We start from the raw sequence: 14,749 nt of genomic DNA, 5'->3' as shown, positions 1-14,749 counted from the left end.
TTTACAATGATTCAAACCATTTAAAAAGTTCTTTCATTTCAGCAACAACATCAAAAGATGGGGGGGGGGGCGGCGGGGGGGGGAATGCATTCAGCTGAGGGTGTGATGTTGTGATTCCTTACAGCCTTGAAGCCAGCCAGTGTGGCTGGAGTGGGAGGCGGGGTTTGCTGTTCTCTGAAGCTCCAGGCTCATAAATTTTGCCTCTCCAGCAAGTTCTTCTCCGGTTCCTGGGCACTGTGACGTGGCCTTGACGTGGAACCTGTAAATGGACAGAGTCCTAGCACCTAGTGTTCTGGACAGAGAAGGCTGTTCTGGCAAACCAGTGAGGCACTTTCCTTTTATGGTCACTCTTGCAACCTGGGGGAGGTGCTTCCTGGAGCAACCCAGAGCTCACGCCTGCAGCGGGCATTCCTCCACCCTGTTTATGAGGCACAACCAGTAACACTCCCATGCCAGCCCACTCCACTTCTGAGGCCACCCGGGTAGGTTTAGAGTGGGAGCTTCTTATCCAACCATGAGGCGTTGGGCATGGACCCGTGGGCTACAGTGGAGGTCCTGAGAGAGAATCGACGCCACTGAGCATGCGCAGCTGTGTCTTCTCCCTCCACCCCATTGGTGCATCGGGCCTCAGGAAGGGAGGCGTCTTTTCACTTCTCCACCCAGTGGGGGCCGGAGGGCTCAGATGGTCCGAGGACCCAGGACACCTGGATCACAGAAGGGTTATTGGGAAGGCAGAAAGGACTCAGGCTGGGAAGAATCCTAAAATTGTGCATTTACTGATATAAATTATTTATTATATTTGGTGCAAAGGGTAAAATGAGCTGGGAATACAACCAGAACAGGCTCTTAGACAATTTTTCAGTGAAAGAAGTCTCATTTGTAACCGATGTACGTTGCTGATAAGCCAAATGATACAATACTGACAAAGATCACATTTTTCTCAGAAAATCTTCCAACTCTTTCCCCCACTCCCTACTTCTGTGCCTTGGTACTTTTCTTAGTAAATGTTATAGTTTTGGAATGAAAGAATCAGGCCAGAGCTGTCACAGGCAAGAGGATTTTAAGGAGGCAAAAACTAAGGAAATTTGAATAAATTAATAATAGTTTGTTATAGGTAATAATAACGTATCAATAATAATAGCTTATAATAATGTATCACTATTGGTTCTTTAATTGTACCAAGGGTGTCATATTAATATCAAATGTTAACAATGGGGGAAAGTGGGTGGGGGTATATGGAAACTCTCTGTACCTTCTTTGCAACTCTGCTGCAAATCTAAATCTAAAGTTTTATTTTTTTATTTATTAAAAAAAATCAGGCTTGGCCTGGTTTAATGAATGCCCATGACAAATGAAGACTACAGGTGGTAGTGGGAGGAGGTGAGCAGAATTTGAAATTTAAGGGGTTTATGATGAGTTTATTTGAAGTAAGATTTGAGTGCTCGGCCCTAAAATATTCTCCATTGTTGTACTTGACTCTCATGTCAACTGTGTGAAATATTACTATTCCCAATTTACAGATGAAGAAACCAAGCTCAGAGAGGTTATGTGGTTTTCCATCATCTGCCACAGTTTGTGCTTCATTTGCTCCTGGATAATTTCCCAAATTTGCCACGTCTCTTCATGTGTCAGTGCCCGTCAAACACTCAGTCACTCTTCTTTTCTGCCTGGTAAATGGTCCAGCCTTTTCCATCCTTTTATTTGTTTTTGTAAATGTTTATTTATTGAGAGAGAAAGAGAGAGAGAGAGAACAAGCAGGGGAGGGGCAGAGAGAAAAGAAGAGAGACAATCCCAAGCAGGCTCCGGGCTGTCAGTGCAGAGCCCCATGCAGGGCTCGAACTCAAGAACCATGAGATCATGACCTGAGCCGAAATCAAGAGTCAGATGCTCAGCTGAGCCACCCAGGCGCCCTTCCATCCTTCTAAAATTTCCTCAGGTTTCCCCTCCTCTAAGAAGTATTCCTTGATAGTCCCACATAACTAATCACCTCATACTTTGTGCTCATACTTCTGAACCCCCCAAAATGAATTCTTTCCTTGAAATTATCTGCCTCTGCCTTGGACTGTGAGCCACCCGAGGGCAGGGACTGTGACTTTCTCGTCTTTCAATCTACACTGTCTGGCCCAGTACCTGGCAAACCGTGGCCGGGCAGCTTGTATCTCTTGAATTGAGTGAAATCATTCTTAGCTTGCTCAGGCTGCTGTCACAAATTACTACAGACTAGGTGGCCTAAACAATAGAAGTTGATTTTCTCGAGGCCTGGTGTCAAGCTTACACTGTCTGCTCTGGTAGACGGGAAGAGCATTGATGCTGGAGGCCACAAACTTGGGCTTGCCCTGGAGTTGGAGGCTTAATCCAGCTGAAAGAAACCTCTGGGAATGGATATCAGAAGAATTTGGCCTTAATATATTTCCAGTGTGACTGATCAGCAGGCTTTTCTCCCCCAAGAAGGTGATCAAAACAAAGGGTGATCTAAACAAGAGCCGTATTTTAAATATTTAGACAGTTACTTGTTAGCTGGTTTCTAGTTGAATCGGTTATCTATCTAGTTACCAATGTTGCAGTCGTGCAGTCACCGATACATTATTTAAATGTATTTAACTGTTAAATGCACTTCCCACCAATAATGCAATAGACCTTTATGAAAAAAAGAAAAGGTTGATTTTCTCACAATTCTGGAGGCTGAAAGCTCGAGACGAAGGTATCTGCAGGGCTAGTTTCTTCTGAAGCCTCTCTCTCTTAGCCTGCAGGTAGCCATCTTCTCCCTGGGTCCTCCCACGGCTTTCCCTCTGCACACGTCTGCGTTCTAATCTCCTCTTCTTTCCGGGACACTGGTCATGTCAAATTAGGGCCACCCCCATGACCTCATGTAACCTCAGTCACCTCTTTGAAGACCCTATCTTCATATGCAGGAGCATTCTAATATCCTGGGGGTTAGGATTTCAACATAAGAATATGGAAGGGTCACGACTCAGTCCATAACTAAACCGGAGCAGGCTGTGGCTTTGGAAGGTGGTGAGGAACGACCCCGAGTGTCCACCATTTAAAAGATTTGGGTGACATGTGGGCAAAGGCCTGAAAAGTTCTCAGCTGGAGTCACAAGGGCATTTCTGCTATTCCAGGACAAAGGATGTGAGGGGGACTTGTATTGGGAAAACAATCTGAGGTCATAAGATGAAGGGGCTACGGAAGAGGCTTGTTTTTATTCATCACCACTAACAATTGCTTCAGCCAGAAGAGGGATCCTGGCAGCCTCCAGTCTGCACTGTGCTTTCCGGCCTTGAACCCCTGGCTCTCTCTGTGCTCACGGTCTCCCCCTCTTGTCCTCTTGTCTTGCACTGTTACTTTCGCCTGGTCCAGCCCACACAGCACACAGCGTCTTCAAGGCCTCACGCCCAGCGCGGGGGGTGGGGGGGGGCCCAGGATGGAATTTCAGACTAAACTTGCATTGGCAAGCTACCTTCTCAAGGGCAAGGAGATGTCTCAGGCAGCAGCTGCAGCCGCCCAGGGAGAGCCAGAAGGTTCTAGTTGCTTGTAGTGCATTGAAGGGGATGGTCCTGACAAACAGCCCAATCTGGGGAAGGGCCTGAGAGCCCCATTCCCAAGGGGCCAATCATCTGGGATCCTGGGAATGCACAAGGACATTCGCAGGACCACCAGCAGCTGGCAACATTTTTTAACTGCTGGTCTTGTGCCATTAACACTGCTACTTTGGAAAGGAGGTTTTGTTTCGTCAGGCGGTGGCTACTTAAGCAGCACGTGGCGAACACCATGTGGTTGGTGCTTCATGACCTAGAGTTGCCTCACAGACATCCCTCCATTGGATCTGCAAGGTAGAGGGTGGGGCAGATTTGACTGTCCGTCCGTACCCCCATCTTGCAGGTGAAGAAACTGAGGTTCAGCAAGCGTTGCTCAGCTGTTAGGTGGTGTGTTTGCATCTGGGAACAAACCCTCGGGCTGCTCTCTGCCCGCATGGGCTCCTTTGATCGCCTCAACAATGCCTGACAGGAGATTCTGGCACTTTTCATTTCTCAGGTGAAGCTGATGGCTTGGGGATTTCGTGGGTGCTCCAGATCACACAGGGTTGTGGCAGAGTTGACTTAAACGGACTCTCCTGACTTAGATCTCGGGCACTGTTTCCTCCACCACGCCTGGGATGGGCAGGACCCAGCAGGTTTGGGAACAAGCCCTGCCCTCAATGTGCTTACAGTGCAGCTGCTTGAGATGAATGGTGGCTGGAAGGAATGGAAGGGGGTGCAGGTGGGAGCGTACGCCCTGGCTAGGGGCCTGATCCATCCACCCCCTGCCTCAGCTGCTACATCTCCTCAATGAGCCAGGGTCTGTGCTGGCAGCGGCTCTTGGGCCCACAAACCTAGGAGCACCTTGCGCTTCCCCAACACCTTCCGCTGGGGGTGACCACTCCCGGGAAGAGGCATGAATCACGGGAAAATAGAACACTGGCTAGAGAGTCAGACACATTCAAGTCCAGATTCTGATGCTGCCACGGATGAGCTGCTCCACCTCGTGGGTGTTGGTTAATTTCTCCGAGTCTCAGTTTTTCCACCTGTAAAATGAAGGCAATAATGCCTACTTTGTAGGACTGCTCTGGGGATGAAAATGAGATTGTGTATATAAATTATTGGCACTATACCTGATGTGTAGTAGATATTCAGCAAATAGTAACTAACATGAAGATGATTAGCATGGTGGGGGCTGAGTCCCTGATGTACTACAGTCCTGAGAAAATGTGTTGGTGCCCGTGGCTCAGAATGAGGTGTTGGGTTGATGTGTGTGCTTCTCTGCACTCCTGTCCTCCTTGCTGGCTGACCAAGGGCCAAAGGCTATGTGAGCAGTGGTTACTAGCTGGGGGACCTCGGACACAGAATGAGTTTCCAGTATACAGAGGCATGATCATTATTGTCATTATTGTTCCCAGTGCTAGGTGGGCAGTGCGTGCCTGGGTTCGTGTTGAGAAGACTGGGAACCTTGTCACGGTTCAGCAGGGAGAGTGCCACAATTGATCAAGGTGATGTGCGCTAAAATGGATTAGGAGCCTGAAACCCAGGAGTTTTCCTTTCCTGAAGTAGGTGGTCTGCAAGATCCTATTAAAATATGACTCTTCCCTACATTGGGTCTCAGTTGTCTTCTCCATCAATGGGGGAGTGGAGCCGGCTGACCTCCGAATTCTTCTTTAGTTTCATCATGCTAGGACCCCAGCGACTCTGTGCCTTGGCCGAGCCAAACATTACCCCAAATGCTCCTCTACAAAAAGTTGGCTGCAGCCGGGAACAGGAAGGAAACCAGCTCCTGCCTGGTGGGGGTCCTCTGGGAAGCGGCTCCGGGCCTCAGCAGGCAGTTTCTGATTGTCAGCAGGAGTCCCTTCCAGCCTGCACACGCAACCCTGGAGCGAGCCCTTACCCCGTGTCTGTGTCCGGGGTCCCATCCCCGTGGGGAGCAGTGGGTGAGACTCGTTGCTGTGCTCTCTACCCCAGAGGCAGCGAGAGTCTGGTGGAACTTTGTCGGTATCAGGGCGGGCTGTTGAGTCTGCTTGTGTGTCCATGAAACAGGGCACTCAGAGCTGTTCAGACCTAAGGAGCGAGGGACCTTGACCGCCAAGAGGGCCTGTGAACAGGCCTTACTCATCTTCCCAGAGGAGAGAAACATGGAAAATTAAACGTGGTCTAGAGAGGAGAATTAACATCTGCTGGGCTTCTACTCTGTCGGCACTGCGTGGTTTCTTAGAATTTGAAGAGGAAGAAGACGAGAAGTCTACTGTCTAGGAGGCAGACAAGTTGCTTAGTTTTTAGAATTTTTTTTTTTATGTCTGTCTCCTCCAACTGGAATATTTGCTGCAGGAGAATGGCAATTTCCTGCATCCTGTTCACAAAGTGTCCTCTGGACCTGGCAGTGTCCCTTGCACGTGGCAAACAGTCACTAAATATTGATTAATTGAATGGAACAATTGACAATATTTCAGAGTAAGACCGGAAGTGTGATCAAGGTTCTGGGAGAATAGTGGAGAAGGCACAAGCCTGAGAGGTGACAGCTGGACTGAGTTTTGAAGAGTTAATAGTGGTTCATCAGGGCGTGAATGTAACAAAAGGTTGTTTGTTTGTTTTTTCAGTTAGATTTCATGATAAACTTTCTATTGATGATGCCTATGAGCCCCTTAAAGTTATGACAGGAGGTGAAGGTGTGAGCCGTAAAGAAATTAGAATAAATGTCTTGAGGTTGCCACAGTGGGGAAAAGATATTAATAGCATGCCTTTTCTGTGCCCAGTGCTATGCCAGGCACTTAATGCCTGATATCTTGCTCCTTCTAACCCTCCCATGAGGTAGGCATTTGACAAATGGGAGTGCGGGCTCCGGGGGCTTTAGTAACTCACTCTGGGTCTCAGCGCTCACTAGGGCTGGAGGCTGGATGAGACCTAGGGGCTTTCTACCTCCCAGAGCTCCTATTCTTTCCTGGGAAGGCTGGCCCTCCTTCAGAGCAGAGGACCTGGTCATCTTAACCACGGGGTAAATATATCAAATGACCCTCCAGAATTAGAGCCTTGTCTGAAAGCTCTAGGCCCCAAGGCCAGACCTTGAAAATAAACTCTGAGGCTTTGTCATTAAAAAGTTTTTTTGAGCCTGTGGCCTTTCTGCTCTGATCTCTCCCAGGCCACTCCTTTGCCCCCACTGTCTGCCCACCAGCACAAGGTCTCAGAAACACTCAGAAGCTCCAGGAGGAGGCTGGAGAAGCCCCATCCATCAAGACCTTGAAAGGCCCCAGGCAGGTCTGGGGGGGGGGGGGAGGCAGGGAGGAGAGAAGGTTGGGGGAGCCTAGCTGTTCCAGAAGGGAATCACAGCCTGGAGGTCCCTAGCCCCATTTCCCTGGAGGGGAGGGCCTAAAGTGTGGGGGTGGAAAGGGGGAGAGGGGCAGAGAAGGAGGGAAGATAAGCCAGTGATCATTTGTCTTTTTAATTGGCTCAAATGCTCAGAGGAGAGCTGTGTTGTTATCCGGGCTGGACCGGGTCCAAGCGCCAGGCTTTGGCCGGCCCGGCGCAGTGCGGAGCCGCAGAGGGAGGCCCTGGTCTGCCCTTCACCCAGGAGGGGCCCCTCGGGCAAGACGGTTCAGGAGACAGGGTGGGAGGCAGCAACACGTGGTCAGAGGCGGCTTTTGCTTCTCCGGCATTTCAGAAATTTAAAACAGTAATTCAGTGACTGAAATAGACATATTTTGAAGAATCCATGGCATCTGAAGGCCCCTCCTAATTCACTCTTCTGCCTGTGGATGAAGCCTGTCAGCCAGCTAGATGTCCACAGGAGAGTTTTGGAGCTGAGTTTTGGAACTTAGAGCTTTCTGTTCATAACAATATGACACTGTTAAAGCACCAAGGATAATAAGAGTGCTCCCTCGTATTTGCCAGCTGATTTATGATCGGCAATGCCCTGTGACATTTGTTATCCCATTTGGGTCTCTGACACCGTCTGGGGAGAAAGACAGGACAGGTACACTGTTTCCTGTGTCCTGATTGAGGGAAGGAACTATAGCTCTGAGTGGCTGGGTGACATATGCAGGGTGGTTCAGCATTGTGGCTGGGACTCAAACACAGGTCATCTAATTCTGTGTCTGGGGGAGGCGCCCCTCAAAGCTGTCCACACCCCAGAGGAACTGCATCGGTGGATGCCTGGTGTGCTGTGATGGTCCCCGATGGTGGTTGTTGGTACAGCCTCTAGGGGATAGATGGCTTGGTTCAAATGTCCGCTCAGAGCACATGTCGGGCATTGTGGCAGAAGGAAGGATGCCCCCAATGCAGGAGGGAAGGGTTCCCGGGAGCATGATTGGTCCAGAGAGGGGGGGACATGGGCAGGGAGGGGAGGGGGAAGATGGCATGGTCCCAGTTAGTATCAGGGTATTCAGAGAACTGAGATAGCAGATTTAGCTGGGCCTGAGCGGGTGTTTGTGGGTGAGGGCCCTCTGGAAGCTGGAGCCTGCTGTGATACCGGGTCATTCAAGATCTTCCTTCAAGGAGATGCGTTAACCTTTTCTGGTTAACACATACATCCATTGCCTCAATACATATAGGCCCAACGCACCCAGTTCAAATCTTTGAATCCAAAGCGAAGAAGACACTTTTACTTTCACAAGGGCTCCCAGACCCTTGTGAAAAGGTAGCTAAGCTTCAGAATCCTCCAGCTGGTGAGCCGGCAGCTTCAGTGCCTTTGCCCTCTGGTCCCAGCCTCGGCTGGTCTGCCATCACCTGAACAAAACTCCTCCTGACTCCTCTTTTCTTACTGGTCATTGGCTTCCTGCTCCTGCACCTCACCCTCCAGGGCACTGGGTGGGGGCCAGGGGGAGGTGGCTCTCATCTCGAGAGAGTAGGAAAGTATGTCCCCAGGGAGTGGCCTGGCCCAATAGAGGGCAGGCCGATGCCTTCTGCTCCCAGGGTTCTGGAGGACTGGAGAAGGAGGGAGGAGTGGGAGGAAGCCAGTGGTGAGATGGTCTACACCAGCCTGTTCTCGCCCACGAGGCTCCGAGAGGGGCTGGTGAGTTAAGGAGGGTGACATCATAAGGGCCTGTTCTGCTTCTTGTGGTGCTGTGGGAGGGGTCGCCTCTCAGGGTACTGACTGAGGAGCCAGCATGGAGAAGTCACATCAGAGAAAAGCCTCCGGTGGCAGGGATAGTAGTGCAGAGAGGCTCTGGGTTAGTCCTGTGTGGCATGGAAAGGACCCAGACTGGGGGTCGGCTGAAAGCCCTGCTGGGTGGGCCTCTGGAGGTGACCAGGCTGAGGCTGAGGAAGTGACCCGTTAGGTGGATCACTCGGGCAGCACTGAATGGGAGTCAGAGGCAGAGGTGGGGCCACATCAAGCCCTGACCAAGTCCAAGAACTGATGGCCAGTTTGTCAGCCCCGGATCAACTTCCAGGGTGGACGGGACTCACCAGATCTCACCTCTGTGGTTTCCAATCCAAGGCTGGATCTGACCAGTGCAGACCCGTGTGGAGACAGAGAACCCAGAGGGTTCCAGCCCCTCCTCCAGCTGTCTCCAGGATGCCACGTGCAAGACACCTCTCTGTGGCCCCTCTGTACTCCTCCCCTCCCCACCTTGCCTGCTCCAGGAGCCGACCTGCGTGCACATTGGCCACCTCCGTGCCCTCAGGCTTCTGATGGGCTAGGATTATGAGGGAAAGTTGCCCACTTCAGGCAAAGTTGTTTGAGAGTTCAGTAGCAGTACAAGGGCAAGATAGGTGCTGGGCAGACCCCACTTCTGTCCTATCTTATTTGCCCTCAATTCCATGCCTTTGCTCCCTCTGAACAGGCCCACTCCATTCCCGTTTTCTCTGGATCTTTCTGGTTCCTGGGCTCCAGGAACATGTCTTCCTCTTTGACCCCCCAGGTGCAGGGTGGTGTCTTCCTGCACTGCTCAGCTCCGGGGACCTCACTGCCCTTTGTCAGGCTTGTCGCCAATTCCATCATCTGATTAACCAAATCTTCAGTGTAGAATCCCATGGGGCACCTGGGTGGCTCAGTCAGTTAAGTGTCCAGCTCTTGATTTCAGCTCAGGTCATGATCTCATCGTTCAGGGGATGGAGCCCCGCTGTCAGCGTGGAGCCTGCTTGGGATTCTCTCTCCCTCTCTCTCTGTCTCTCCCCTGCTCACACATGCACTCTCTCTCAAAATAAATAAATAAACTTAAAAAATCCCATGGCTTTAAGTCTCAGAACAGATTTCTTTTTCCAGGTTGGATCCCGACTGATGCATTTCCCGAGGGCAGTTAATGTTGACCCCACCTTACAGATGAGATTAGCCCAAGCTGCGGGGTCCAGTGATTTGATCAAGGTCCCATAACCAGTTGTGGAGAAGTTGGGATTTGAACCTGGATCTGGTGAGTGTGCAGCCCAAGTCCTTGTCATCACACCCACCAGCAGTGGTTTCACTGCCACTGCTTCACGCTCCTGTGGCTTAGAAGGCTGACAGAGGCTGTTCCACTTAGTCCTCATCGACAGCGAGCAGGCAGGGATTAGCATTGCCACACTCTGCCGAGGACAAGGCAGAGGCGTAGACACGTGGGGTGACTTTCTCTAGGTAAATGCTTGTACCGAGGATTTCAAACTCTGTTTCCGGTACGGATCAGAGAGATGCTTCGTGCCTTTGCTGCACCTCCTGAGTGCTGCCACCACTGGCCTCCAATCTCCAAATACACCTAACTTTTAAATTTTTTTTTTAACGTTTATTTATTTTTGGGACAGAGAGAGACAGAGCATGAACTGGGGAGGGGCAGAGAGAGAGGGAGACACAGAATCCGAAACAGGCTCCAGGCTCTGAGCCATCAACCCAGAGCCCGACGCGGGGCTCGAACTCATGGACCGCGAGATCGTGACCTGAGCCGAAGTCGGATGCCCAACCGACTGAGCCACCCAGGTGCCCCAAATACACCTAACTTTTAAAAGAAACCTTGGTGGGGCGCCTGGGTGGCTCAGTCGGTTGAGCGTTCAACTTCGGCTCAGGTCATGAGATCACGGACTGTGAGTTTGAGTCCCGTGTCGGGCTCTGTGCTGACAGCTCAGAGCCTGGAGCCTGTTTCAGATTCTGTGGCTCCCTCTCTCTCTGCCCCTCCCCTGTTCATGCTCTGTCTCTCTCTGTCTCAAAAATAAATAAACGTTAAAAAAAAAACTTTAAAAAATAAAAATAAAAAAAAAATAAAAGAAACCGTGGTAAAATATACATGATCTAAAATGCACCATCTTGATTCTTGTTGAGTGTACAATTCAGTGGCCTGAAGTGCATTTATAGTGTTGTGCAATCATCACCACCATCCATCTCCAGAACTATTTCATCATCCCAAACTGAAACTCTGCACCCATTGAGTGCTAACTCCCCTGTCTGCTTCCCCCGGGCCTCTGGGAACCCCCAATCTACTTTCTGTCTCTCTGAATTTGACTCATGTGAATCATACAGTATTTGTTCCCTTGTGCCTGGCTTCTTTCCCTTAGCAAATGTCCTCAAAGTTCATTCATCTTGAAGCACGTGTCAGAATTTCCTTCCTTTTTAAGGCTGAATAATATTCCATTGTATGGGTAGACCACCTCTGGTTTATCCACTCATCTGTTCATGGTACCTCGGATTGCTTTTGCTTCTGCAAATCTACCTACCTTTCGCGGCCCAGCTCAAATGTCATCTCCACGAAAGTGCACTGCACAGAGTTGCTGAAGACGTGCGGGACTGGAGAATGAGAGCACTGGGCAGGCAGGCCCTCTCTCACCCAGCATCCCCAGGTGGCCTGGACAGGATAGACAACAAAGGTCTGCATGTTGCCCAAAGCTTGTGGCTAATCGGGGCGTGGTACTGTATTCTTGGCACTGACGGTCATTTGTTGAAAGCAACTGAATAAATCAGACTGATAGAGTGGCCTTTTCTCCCAAGAAGGAAATGTCTGTATCAAGTCCAGGTCAGATACTCTACTGGGTTGGAAGCTACTGGAGGATGGGATTGGGCCTCTTGTCTGCACCACATGGGTCCCCTGATCAGCCCTTAGAGCCTGAGGGAGTGAGGATGATTGAGCTTGTCTCTCCTGATTGTCCCTCATGGCTCAGGGTTAGAGATTGGTAAAGCTGGCTTATTCTTCAGCAAGATCCATAATTCATTATCTCGCCTGCTCCATTCAATCCTGAACAAGGCAGCAGGGGTTCGGGCCCTGGGAATGAGGCATCAACATAGGAAAGAAGATGAAAAAGGCAGAGTCAAGAAAGCAAAAGGGGGTAAGAACAGAGGCTAAAAGTATCTGGAACTGTGAGATGCTTTCTGAAATTTAAGAGGATTGATCTAGATGCTTAAGACTTTTTTGTTTGTTCTTATAAAATAAATTCAAGAAATCACTTTGGCTTTAACTTACACATCACCAACCCCCTTTCTGTGCTGAGACTCCTGAGACTTCTTTCTTCTCACATCCCATAGTAAATGGAAGAAAATAGAGAGCCACAGTGCTGTGGGCTGGCAGGAGCAGGGTCCCCAGGAAGTGGGGCGCAGTTCTGTCCACCACACGGGAGCTTGGTGTAGTCTTCCAGCAGGTGGCGGTAATGAGTCTTGGAGAGAGCCGCCACTTTCTAACTCACACAAAGGCCTTGTACGGGTTGGTGGGTGTACTGGGGTTGGGTGAGGGGCAGGACTCAGCATTACCTAATTTTCCTTTGCCATTTGACAGGTGTGGACTATGCCCTGCCAGTGGGTTAGAGACTACTTCACACAGGATTGTGGAGGTAGGTCGCCCTCGTTCTACTCAGCCTCAGAGACAAGGAGGAAGACCAGGGACTGGATGGTAAGGGAAAGCAAACTTTGGTCCAACACAGAAAGAGCTTTACAATAGTCAAGATTTGTGGTCGTGAGGTGCCCATCACCAGATGTATTCAAGCAGATGATTCTTTCCTAGGGATATTGTAGAAGATCCTCAAACTTTAGATAAGGATGGATTCGACAGTCTTTCAGGATCTCTTCCAACCCAGAGAGCCTACACAGTTATTTCACTGAGAAGAAAATGATGACAAAATCTTGAGCTCATTGAAGGAAGGAATGTGCCTTATTTGTCATGGACTCACTATCCCTAGAACATATGGGCACATATAATAAATATGTCAGTAGATACAGTAGCCTTATTCAACAAATGAGGGTCAGAGGATCAGGATTGGGGCTGCTGCTTGCTCAGGTGAGCCACATGTGAGGTCCCCGGTCACCTGGCTGATCTAGTTAATGAGGCCCCACCCCATCTCTCTGCTGGTTAGTTACCGTATCTATGTTGCCACCTTGAAACTTTGGGTGTGCAATTAAAGAACCCCCACCTCCAAACAGTGGCCCCCAGCATCCACTGGACAAAAGATGGTCAGGGCGACAGTCCCCAGACGCTCTATCGCCCTTCCTTTCTCTCTCAGAGATGGGGCAAAGCAGGAGTGACATTGAGACTTCATAACAGTCTGAAGAGCTGGCCTAAATCTAGCCGTGGGCTCCAAGTGTCCTAAAAATACCAGTCCCCAGCCCAGGGTCCCAGCCCGGCCCCCACGTCCGGAAGTCCTGACAGTGACCATATGCCACTGCGGGGTCAGTCAAAGCAACCTTGGCAAATGTCAGCCACAGCTGCTTGTAATCTCCAGGGAGGTAAGGCGGTGCCAGAAGTGATCGGTTTCTTTATCCACATCACCCAGATATAAACAATATCGGGGAATCATGACAGGGAGATCCTTCTAGGCCAGTCTCCCTAAACCATTTCTTCCTGAGTGAAGTTACCCTGTAGCTCGGGGCCCTAATGGCTCCCGGGGATTGCAGCCTGTCGCTCTTATCTGCCGGAGGCAAAAGCACCTCAGTGAAAGACATTTTTGGTGCCCTGTTCTGGATGTCTCGGTAATCCTCTCATTTATGTATGCAGACAAGGAGATCAAAGCCCCCCGGGGGTGCATAAAACATGTCAGGGCTGGGAATTGTACATCCATTAAAGCTGACAAATGCTTTGTCCAGCTGATGGGCTGCCAGATAGCCACCCTGGGGGACGGGAGAGCAGCAAGTGGTGAAGCAGAGGGTGGCATCCTGTGGGGCGGGGTGGGGGTGGGGGGGACAGGGACCAGGAGAGACAGGGGCTGAGAGGACCAGAGCCGAGCTGTGCCAGGACAAGCAGGGGATGCAGATGCCCCAATCTCCACAGGTACCTGCAGGCTCTGAAGCAGCCTTATAAAAAGAGCTGTGCAGAAAGTCGGGTTCAAGGTGCCCTTCCAAGAACCCAGAGACCCTTCTATGTGGACATTCCAGAATCAACAGGCATGGAATAGGGATGGGAAATCTTGAGTGAAGGGAGGGTAGAGAAAAGAAACAAGAAAGAAAAGACCAGGAAAAAAAAAAAACCCAAAACAACGTCATCGATACTCTTTTTTACAAATCACAAGACCGCAGAGTTCATCTGTCGTCATGCGTGTCACTATTGTAGTCGCCGTCCTGTGCTGTGGTTCTTCCATGGCGGGGCAAGAGTGTGCTCTCTGCAGCCCCGCCGAGAAGAGACTTTCAACTGGCATTGGCTTTCTGGGAGGTCACTCTATGAATGCAGGGGCAGAGTGTCCCTGGGGTGGCTTGTAGCTCTTGTGGCCTTTGGGAGGACACAGGCCACCACCTTCAAGCCCCAGATGAGAGGTCCTAGGTGAGAATATGCTTGCATGCATATGTGTGTGAGTGTGTGTGTGTGTGTATGTGCATGTGAGAGAGACAGAAAGAGATATAGACACAGGGACAGACAGGCGGACATTGGCACCCTGCTCTTGCTCTCCCAGGGCCAGGAACACAGAAGATGAAATTCATAGTTTTGGGAAACTGCAGTTGGAGCTGCTGCTGAGCTGTACCAGTACCCGCAAGCATTATTCTGGTTTCCTAACTCGTGTGCCTTCCAGGGGAGCCTCCTGGGAACTGCACGGTCTCTTCCGACTAACCAGACCCGGCTTCCTGCTGCACCTCTCACTTGAAAGTCCCACCTGTGGCCCTGCCTTGCCTTTTGTTCTGAAGGTGCTCTGCCCAGGATGTGAAGACGGCCCAGTCACTGGGAGAGCAGCCGGTTTTCACAATTGCTCTGGCTTTGCCCTCAGCCCCTGGCTCCCTTTGTCCAGCAGGGGTCTTGTGGTAGTATTTCTAGAAAGAGAAGTTCAATCACCGAGTTCTCTGTCTTCTCCATGTGAAGCGGTCAGGATCTGCGGTCCCCCTTGTATCTCCAGCTATCCCCGCAGACCTTGTCTCAACC

At 50.5% G+C, this 14,749-nt stretch overlaps 1 long non-coding RNA gene across 1 annotated transcript; it reads left to right on the top strand.

Annotated features, from left to right (window-relative positions):
* The first annotated feature begins 314 nt into the window (after positions 1–314).
* Positions 315–12,608, top strand: LOC122237917. Its single transcript, XR_006216682.1, has 4 exons — positions 315–482; positions 9,727–9,871; positions 12,188–12,301; positions 12,413–12,608. It is a non-coding gene; the product is annotated as an uncharacterized LOC122237917 (long non-coding RNA).
* Positions 12,609–14,749: the final 2,141 nt, after the last annotated feature.

Source organism: Panthera tigris, chromosome B1 (genome assembly GCF_018350195.1).
Source record: "Panthera tigris isolate Pti1 chromosome B1, P.tigris_Pti1_mat1.1, whole genome shotgun sequence".
NCBI lineage: Eukaryota > Metazoa > Chordata > Mammalia > Carnivora > Felidae > Panthera > Panthera tigris.
This window is presented reverse-complemented; position numbering and strand designations above follow the sequence as displayed.